The sequence below is a fragment of the Coptis chinensis genome, chromosome 3 (assembly GCF_015680905.1).
Source record: "Coptis chinensis isolate HL-2020 chromosome 3, ASM1568090v1, whole genome shotgun sequence".
Taxonomy (NCBI): Eukaryota; Viridiplantae; Streptophyta; class Magnoliopsida; order Ranunculales; family Ranunculaceae; genus Coptis; species Coptis chinensis.
In genome coordinates, this window is record NC_141458.1 from 88,564,665 (window position 1) to 88,574,401 (window position 9,737).

A 9,737-nucleotide genomic window follows, 5' to 3' on the forward strand; every position below is an offset into this window, starting at 1 on the left:
CATGGATTCACTTTGGTTAACCTCCATCAAGGACAACATCAGTTTGAAAAAGAACCATTCATCTTTGCATCACAAGCGAAAAAGGTCTTTTATTCAAGGGAGAGCGTAGGTTCCAATTGGTATGTCGTATTTCAAGCACCACCAAGAAAGCTTCATGGCTTGGATATGTATGATGAGAGTGTTGATGCATTTTCAAGATCATTAGATGTGTCGAGACTTGACAAGAACATTGCTGATGAAGATGGCAGCTATGTTAGAAAGGATTGTGAGCAATGTCGGCTCGTCCTTTATAGAAAAAAGGCGACCGCCTAAGGCCTCACTTTGAAAAAGACCTCGTAAGTTGCATGGTTTGTTGGAAAATCCCCAAAGTTCACCTTAAAAATAGGCCTTAATTTCGCTTATATCATAAAACCCAAAAGAAATTTCTAAAACTAAGAATCTAACATGTAAATTCCTTCCTGAAAATTAGGCCTCCACACAGAATACGTGGGAAAAAAACTTCCCAAAATTTATAGGCCTCAATTCTTTGTTTCTTACTACTTATATACCATTTTTCTTTATTAAATTGTTGAGAAAAAAAGGCCTCAATATAACAATATTATGAAATCCGCCTTAGGCCACACTTTGGTTTGAGCCGGCCTTGATTGTGAGGGTGACTATGTGTAATACTTGCTTTTGGCAATATGTATAACTATGTGTAACACATGCTTTTGACTATGCATTAAAATGTTAGTTTTGTTATTATAGAAGCTTGTAGGTGCCTGGATAACAAGATTTTTGGACTTCGTAATGTTATATATTTTGTTATGTGTGGCACTTGCTTGTTTGTGCAATTCTGTTATGCTTTGGTTATCAAAAATCATTTTCAGGAAATGTTGATTACTGTTGGAAATGTTGATTATTTTCACTGTGAATGTAACACATTTCAAGATTTTGAGAAGGAATACTAGCCATTTGCATGAAAATGTCTCATAAAGCAGAGGTAAGAAAGTTACATCATTTATTTAGTTAGTACATTACATGTTCTGCATGTAATAATGTTTTCCCGTTTGTCAAATTTCTACAGAGTTCAAAGAATGCAGCTAAAAGAAATAGGAAGGAGAAAGCATCGATAGAAGCTGCTCTTAGGAATTCTCCAACTGCTGGGATACACATAACAGAGAGAAATGAGAATCATGGAGATTCACGTGAGGACGATGATGATGTGCCATACTCAACTTCTCAAGGTAATCAATTACACTTGTCAAAGAAAAAATTCGAGACATCAAAAAGTGCTAGGACTAAGAAGTAAGAAGAATATGTTTCGTACCAAGATTTTAATACTTTCTTTTTGGTTTTCCTTGGAGCATAAAGAAAACAACTAAAAGATCTAAGAAGAATATGTTGGGTAGCCGAGATCTTAGTGACTCAAATTCTACTAATGAGGACTTGAGCGAGGATGCTTCTGACCAAGTTTCTAGTGATGGAGATGATCTGGTCTCTAATCATCAGAACAGCAGAGATAAACCTTCTTCAAATGAATCTCGCAAATCCAAAAAGTCTATGGGATGCAGCAAGAATAAGGTATTATGATTAAGTCTTTGGGATTATGTTAACCACATTTTTTAAGATTTCTTGATCGGTGACTCAATTAAAAAACTTTGCACTTGGTGTCTGGGTGATAAGTTGCTAACTCACTAGCTTCCTTAGCTTGTTTTGTGATTGCTTAGTATACTTATTTTTCTGCCACCCTTTCTTTGTTTCGTATGTCTACAAAGTACAGTTAATCTTTGCCATTGATACTTTGTTTTCTTTTAAGTGTTGTTCTATCTTAGACTACCCAAAGCATGGCTAAAAGATCTAAAAAGAATATATATTCTTCTCAAGACTCTAGTAGTGAAGATTCTGATGGTGATGAGTTTAGTGACGACAACGGAAAAGTTACTAAAAAGTCAATGATGAAGGATCTGTTGATGGAAGATTTAATTGCAAGTGAGGATGATGATGATGTCGACACAAATGCCTTTGAAAGTAGTAATAATCCTTCACCCAAAGATTCTCACCAGTCAAGTAAGACTACTAGAGGACCTTCAAGACCCAAGGTAATAGCAACTGATAGTGGATGTAAGATAAAAGTGAAGTTTAATGAGAAAGATCAGCCTATTGAAGAGAATTAAGTTAGGTTTTCATCCTACTTGGGAGGTTTTGCCGCTGAAATGGTGCCAATTACTTACAACGATTGGAGGTCGATCAGGGATGAGTACAAAAATTTTATTTGGGAAACAGTCCTAGTAACCACAAAGTTTATTTTATTTGAAACTTTGATTATTTTGCTTTTTGATTGGCTGTAAAACTATATATTTGTGTACTTTTTCCTTTGTAGCAAAAATATATTTTGGATGAAGGGCGTAAGAAATATGTCCTCCAACAAATTGGAAAGTTGTGGCGGGCGTTGAAATCAAGATTGAGGGGACAGATAAGAGCCTGTAAAAGAAAGAAAGATATAGCGCGTCTCAAGCCAGAAGATGTCAAAGACAAAGAGTGGGAAATGTTTGTTAAGAATATGTCAAAGAAAAAGTTCATTGTGAGTGCATTTTGCTATTACCGTGATTTAGGAATGATATATAATTATTATAAAAATGTTTATGCTCTTGTATTATAGATGAGGAGTCAAAAGTTTCAAGAAATGAAAGCAAAGCAAGATCTTCAACACACATGCAGCCGACAAGGTTATGCACACTTGGAGGACAAAATGGTGATTCAACTCACTATCAATCAAATTTGTTAAATCTTTTTTACATCAAGTATCTTACTAAATTAAATTATATATTTTTTTTCTTGTGAAATTAAACTTTTTGTAGAGAAAGGAAAGTTCTAATCCCTCGTCTGTAACTAGAGTTGATGTTTGGTTAAAAGGACACACTAAGAAAAGTGGTGAATCATGTTGCCAAAAAAATGGTATGTATAAATCGTTACTGTAAGTTTCAGTCTTAGATATTCAGACAACAATCGAGCTAGGCTAAATCTTGGTAGTATAACAAATGAAATTATAGAAAAAAGATGCAAGAACTTAGAGATTCAACAGTAGCAGATTCATTTACCAACTCTCTGCAAGATGATGTGCTTTCACAAGTACTTGGTCCTGATCGTCATGGCTGTTTAAGAGGAGTGGGATCTGGAGTAACACCTTCCAGACTAGGAGTTGTATCACAAGACAAGGCGTTTGTGACCTAATTACAAGAGGAACTTGCTTTGGTCAAGAAGGATATGACTCAGATGAGCAATTTGGTGAATAGTCAAAATGAAATTATAAGAACATTAATGTCTACTTTAAAGGCAAGTGACTGATCAACACTATACAATAGCTAATTTTGATTGTTTTTCAGTCCATACTTAAAGTTGCATTGTTATTTTTTCTAGGGTCAATCCGAGCAAGTACAGCAGCCAACTAGTACTCCAACTACTTCGCTTCCACAGGTAAAATGAACGTATATATACTAAATAAATTTTATTTTCTTTTTCTTATGTCAGCATTTATGAATTCTAAAATTCTTGTTTTTTTTTGGGGATGGGGGTATTTAGGATCAAGGCACGACGAGTGAACAAGTGACACATACTACCACTCCAACTACTTCACTTCCATAGGTGAGATTTGCATATGAAGAACACTGATTTTGCTCTTATTAACTTCTGCACACTTAACTGACACTCGTTATGTACGTTGTCACATCTTCTCTTTGGTAATAATTTGATATTTGAAGAGTTGTATGGGTTACAAAATGGTATCAATTAAGGGTGTTTGCTGTTGAATTTAATTTGGTTTGTCATAAAACTTTAGCGCTAGCGGTTAATTTGGTTTTCTTAAACCTTGTGGTTTTGGTTGAACACGTACAACGTACCGCTAGAAATTTAGACAAAGTGGAACTTGGAAGACACTCCTCAAATCGCCACTCTAACACAAATTAGGGTTTCAAGCCTTTCCTCATCATAAATGGCACCAAATGCAGTGAAACCCCGAACTACACGAAACCCAGAGTTAGTTAGAGGAATGGGTAAGTTTTCAAGATCGAAAATGTACCACAAAAAAGGTCTTTGAGCTATCAAGGCCAAAAATGGTGGTGTCTTCCCTCGTCATGATGCCAAACCTGATGAACAGAAACCTACTGAAAAACCTCCCAAGTTCTACCCTGCTAATGATGTCAAGAAACCTTTCGTTAATAAATGCAAACACAAACCCACCAAGCTCAGGGCAAGTATTACCCCTGGAACTGTTTTGATTATTCTAGCTGAAAGGTTTAAGGGGAAGAGAGTTGTTTTTCTCAACCAACTTGCATCTGGCTTGCTTCTTGTTACTGGCCCATTTAAGATCAATGGTGTTCCCTTACGTCGTGTGAAACAATCCTACGTGATTGCGACTTCCACCAAGGTCGACATCACCGACTTAGATGTTACTAAATTTGATGACAAGTATTTTGCCAAGGACGTTGCAAGGAAGAAGAAGAAAGGAGAGGGCCAGTTTTATGAAGCAGAGAAAGAGGAGAAGAATGTGCTCCCTCAAGGGAAGAAAGATGATAAAAAAAAAAGCTGTAGATTCATCTTTGATAAATTCTATCGAGAGTGTATAGTACCTGAACTGAAGGCATACCTTGCTGCTAGATTCTCTCTCAAGTCGGGTATGAAACCACATGAGCTAGTCTTTTAGAATAGATATCGTCGAGGTGTTAGACCTGAGTTTTGTGCCTAGACTTTGTCTAATATTCTGCATTGGTATCTGTACTGCAGCTATTTCACTGTTGTTAAAGACTTTGATACTTGTTATTTTTATTACATTATGCAAGAATTTATTTTTAAATTAAAAACAAAAAATGAATATGAGCTTTGGCTTCATGATTTCTTTTTCATGGTAAATAGTGGACAGAAGTTAACACATTTTTGTGAGATGCCATCCAGGAATTTACTTTGTTTGTCATATTTAGGTGCCATGTAAAGGGAGTGTGGAAGTGATAGAATCAACTAAGGCTGCAAATACAATTAATCCAACTACTTTTGTACAGGTAAAGTCCATACAAACTATTATTTGTTTGTGTGTAAAGTGTTTCTTGAATACAAGTTCTTTTGTTTCAATTTTTGCGTTGCAAATGTAGCCACTTGGAAGTAAGGGTACCATAGGTAGGAGCTGCAAGTTAATGAATTGGATGGTGCCAAATGAGTGTTAGTTGCTGAAGGGCGTTGGGAGACAAATGATCCTAACGCGAAGGTGCATTGTTTGCCACTTGGAGACAATGCCTCCAAAGTTTGGGTAGATGTGGTTAAGAACTTGGAAGCGCGACTTTGGAGAGAGAGTTTTGAATTGGAAATTGTCGGAGATGCTAAAGGGTCAATAGTTGCATGGCTAACAAAGAATGTCATATTTACAGATGAAAGCAATTAAGGTAAACCATTGTTTTATTAATTTTCTATAAAACTTTTTTTGTAGTCATATTAATTCTTATCTTCTTTCAGGATCGTCAAAACAATCCGTATAAAATAGAATGACCTACTAAGTATGTTATTGATTCCATTGTTGAATGCACAATTGTCTGCATCCAAATAGTTTAGGAACTCTGATAAAACGTAAAAATGATATTTCTACCTACGAATACACGATGAAATTCAAATGCAACTAAAACTAAAACTATACGAAGACAGTGTTTATCAAATATTTCTACTATCGAATCTATCGAAATAGAGTGGAGTAAAAGATTTGTTCCACTCCTAGTTCTTGAGCATTCGATGTTTTCTATGACTATCAATCCTACTAAAGTCACTGAGAGTTTTACGAAGGGAATTATACTATGATGCAAATTCAAATAACAAGATACTAATTATAGTGATTCAACTACGAAATGCTATGGAATACTACGGTTTGAATCTAGAGTAAAAATTAGGGGGGATTGAATCCACCTTGAATCCAACTTAATAAACTAGCATAAATTGTTGTAATCCAATTCTTACGTTCTTACAATAAGAATTGGTCGTTCTATTCCCTAATCAATCATAGCAATCTCTACCAAATAATGGCTAGCATGTGAGGAAGTCCAACCCATTCTCATGGTGAATCAATGACCTTTTAGAGTGGAATAGACTCTTACAACGATTCTACACTACACAATCAAGTTTTCATCAAGGCTTCATCAAACCCTCTAATGGAGGTTTAGCCTTGATTAATCAAACTATCATTTCCATATGAAATTGAATAAAACATAATATAAAGATTATAACTTTACTATATCAATCTACTCAAGAATTCAATTCAAAATTAAACAACTAAGAAATGAATAACAAACAAGAATTGAAATTAGATCTAAGCAATTTTAAATAGCAAAATCGAAATTATCAAGAACTAACTATTTTATTTATCTAATGAATGATAAACAATGATTCAAATAACTAATCTAAAACAAGGTATGAAAAACTAATTAATTAACTAATAAAAATTCTCAAACTAGATCTAGATTATTCTCTAATGGCTACCTTATATCTAACCTAAGCTAATTCTTAAGAGCTAAGTCTTGTGTGTGGAAATGGAGGAGACCAGATCCACATTTTCGTGCATGGGCTGAGGAGCCATGTTTTGGGCCGGAAAATCGAGCCCAAAGCCCAATTTCTTCAGTCCACAGAGTCTTTTTCAGTTAGCTTTGACTTCAACAGACTTTTTGTCTACTTCTGCTCCTCTGATTGGGTCAAAGTTTGAACCATTGGAAAGCTCTTTCCGATCCGGTCGTTTTGACATAAGGTACGCCCAATTCTGAGGCCTGAGTCCAAAGATACGGTCTTCGGAAGTTCTCATCGACTTATGTGTCTTCAAATTTTACGCCCGCGTTGACTTTGACTTTTTAGCTTTTGACCGGGCTTTACAAAAGCTTTTTCTTCTTGAATCTTGGCCTTTAATCCCAGAACTTCTTAGTAACCAACCCTTGCTCTTTTATCTCGCCAAAGTGGCACAATTCTGCACATAATTGACTTTAATGCCTGAAATACATAAAAACACGTAATCAGCATTTACTCTTATTTATTACTCGCATAATTGGTCTAAAAGTATTATTGTTAAAGGGTTAAAACTACATTTTTGGGCTCTTATCAAACTCCATCTTCATATTAGTTAGTTGATAATAATGATATTGTTATGGCATTATGTCTAAATCATATATATTTACTATGGTCTTTTTGCAGGTGGTAGCAAGCTAGTTAGCTTGTGTGTGTGGGTCACGTGGATGCATATATAGCCTATTTTGGATTGATGTCGATAAGGAGCTAGAAGGAAACCGAGACATTAAGCAGCTAACTTTTAATTGTCTTGTTCAGAGAAACTATTGAGCAAACTTAACTGCTGCACTTTTGTATATTTTGTTTGGGAGATACAGTTGTCTTGGAAGACATACTTCTATTTTTTTGGCACACATTTACATTTATATATATGAATGAAGTAGGGTGTTATCCTATTTTAGGTAATTAAACAAGTAATGTGTTATCTGTTGTCAATATTTTGTGTTACTTAGATGTTTGATTAGTACAATATCAACAACTTTGTAAGTTTTCATGGTGTTTTTACAGGTTCAAAGTATGGAAACAAAATGATTAATATCTATTAATGTGCATTATAAATAAATTTTAAAAAAACCAAATAAAAAAAATTAAATGATGGCATTTATAACAATATTGCAATTGAAAGTATAGCATTGGCGGATGAACACAATGAAACAAGAATAGCGGAACTAAAACACAATTAAAATGATAGCATTTCACTAAACAACGCTATCAAATACAATAGCGCTAAAGAACATCCGCTATTAAATATCCTTAGCGTTCGCTTCCAACGCTATTAATAAAGATAGCAAAAACGTAAAAACGCTATAGAACAATTGCGTGTTTGGGAAAAACGCTATTGTCTAAAGGATAGCATACTAATAGATAGCGTTTGACAAAACGTTATGCCTCTTATTTCATAGTGTTTTTTGGAAGCTATCTATGATCTTTTGTGTTGTAGTGATACTACCTTCCCCTCTTCATAAACTCCTATCAATCAACCTCTAAAAATCAATGGTGAACCTCATCAAACTTAATCTTTGAATACTTACCACAATACACCTACTTCAAATGGCGCCTCCGTCATGGATTGGAAGAAGTAGATTCATGGTTAACCTTTAAGGAGGGAAGCAACATTCTATCCCTTCCATTTCTTGTTTTTCATTTTTTTTCGTCATTTCATTTCGTTTATTTTCAATACTGATATGTTTTGTTTCAAATCCAGGCACGTAGTTCGAATACTAGAGATGAGTTGGACCTGCTGACGGAAATCGATGAAACTTCGCCAGAATCGGAGGGGCGACCACCCGTTGACCAGGCTGCGACCTCCCGGTCACCAGCGCGTGACCGCCTAGTCACCTCCAGATACTTTGCTGTGGTGTTTTCACAGTTTGATCCTATTTGTCTTGTGGTTTCAACTACAGATCTAGAGTTTGTAATAGAGTAGTATAAATCAGTGAACTTTGTTGTGATAAATATAAAAGAAAAAAAAACAAAAAATATCAAAAATATTAGTTAATATTAGTTATGTTATGTTAGAACGAGTTGATCACTTGGTTAAAGTAGTGAAACTTACAAGGAATTAGAGTTTTCATTGCCTTGAGAAGTTCAAGTGTGCAAGGCGAGTTGTGAATCATACGCTCGCGCACTTTGAATCCACTTGGTAATCAACACTCTAATTATAATTAGCTCTAGTTAATCTATTAGTATTAGTATTAGTGCTAGCTTTACTTTTATGTTTTGGGCCCTTGAAGGCAAAGTTGTATAATTATTAAAAACCCGGATTGTGGGCTTTTTAAGTAGGATTTTTCGTAACCTAAAATAGGGAACGCTCAAACGGTTGGGCCTAATTCTTAGATCACGCGCCAACCAACGTCGCCTTCACCTTAAGCAGCGTGTAAGCATGGCTTGAGAGGTAAACTCTAAACCTCCTTGAAACCCATGTAAGAGGATACTTTGAGTGTTACAAGCATGCTTACATGATTGTTTGATTTAATTTTTCACACTGTAATTTCAATTCACGCATAAGGCTGAACCCGAGCCACATAACAACCATTGGGAGGTCATTACTCAATGTAGATAAACTGGATGTTGCTTGTTACTTGAGGCCCAACCAAACAAACAATTTAAAATCAATCAACTATAGCCTAAAGTAGTCACGCTCCTCTAGAAAAGGACAAAAATATAGCCACGAGGATTTAGAGTAATCAGTTACCAGATTCCGGTGGACCAACTACCTTCCTCACTCCCCTCCCCCAGATTCACCATGAGCGAGATTCTTGGTAGCACACCACTTAGTGAAGTGATTGCTTACTCTTCTGAGCCGTGTAGTAGATCCATCCTAGTTTCTAGCCCAATTGTTCGTTTGAACAGGGCATAGTAATCTATATACCAAGCAAACATTTTCAAAACTCTAATTTGCAAAAACGAATTTCGATTGTTTGAGCATCCACTGCATCGTTTGCGCATTTTTAGGTAGTATTGCTAAAGTGCATGATACTACGTTCAGGCACTACAAGGTTTAGCGAGCATAAAACTTACTCATGTAGGAGAGCACGTCGTCCTAGACAATCTCTGATTTCTCGTCCCCCACCTTCTAAGATGGTTGACGAAGTCGTGCAAGCTGAAGAGTCTCTCTTCAACTTCTACACACCGTTGCAAGATGGACCTTCATCTTGTATACAACTCACACC

At 35.7% G+C, this 9,737-nt stretch overlaps 1 pseudogene; it reads left to right on the forward strand.

The window, feature by feature from the left end:
- The first annotated feature begins 3,955 nt into the window (after positions 1-3,955).
- On the forward strand, positions 3,956-4,806 carry LOC147511470 (large ribosomal subunit protein eL6 pseudogene; annotated as a pseudogene).
- Positions 4,807-9,737: the final 4,931 nt, after the last annotated feature.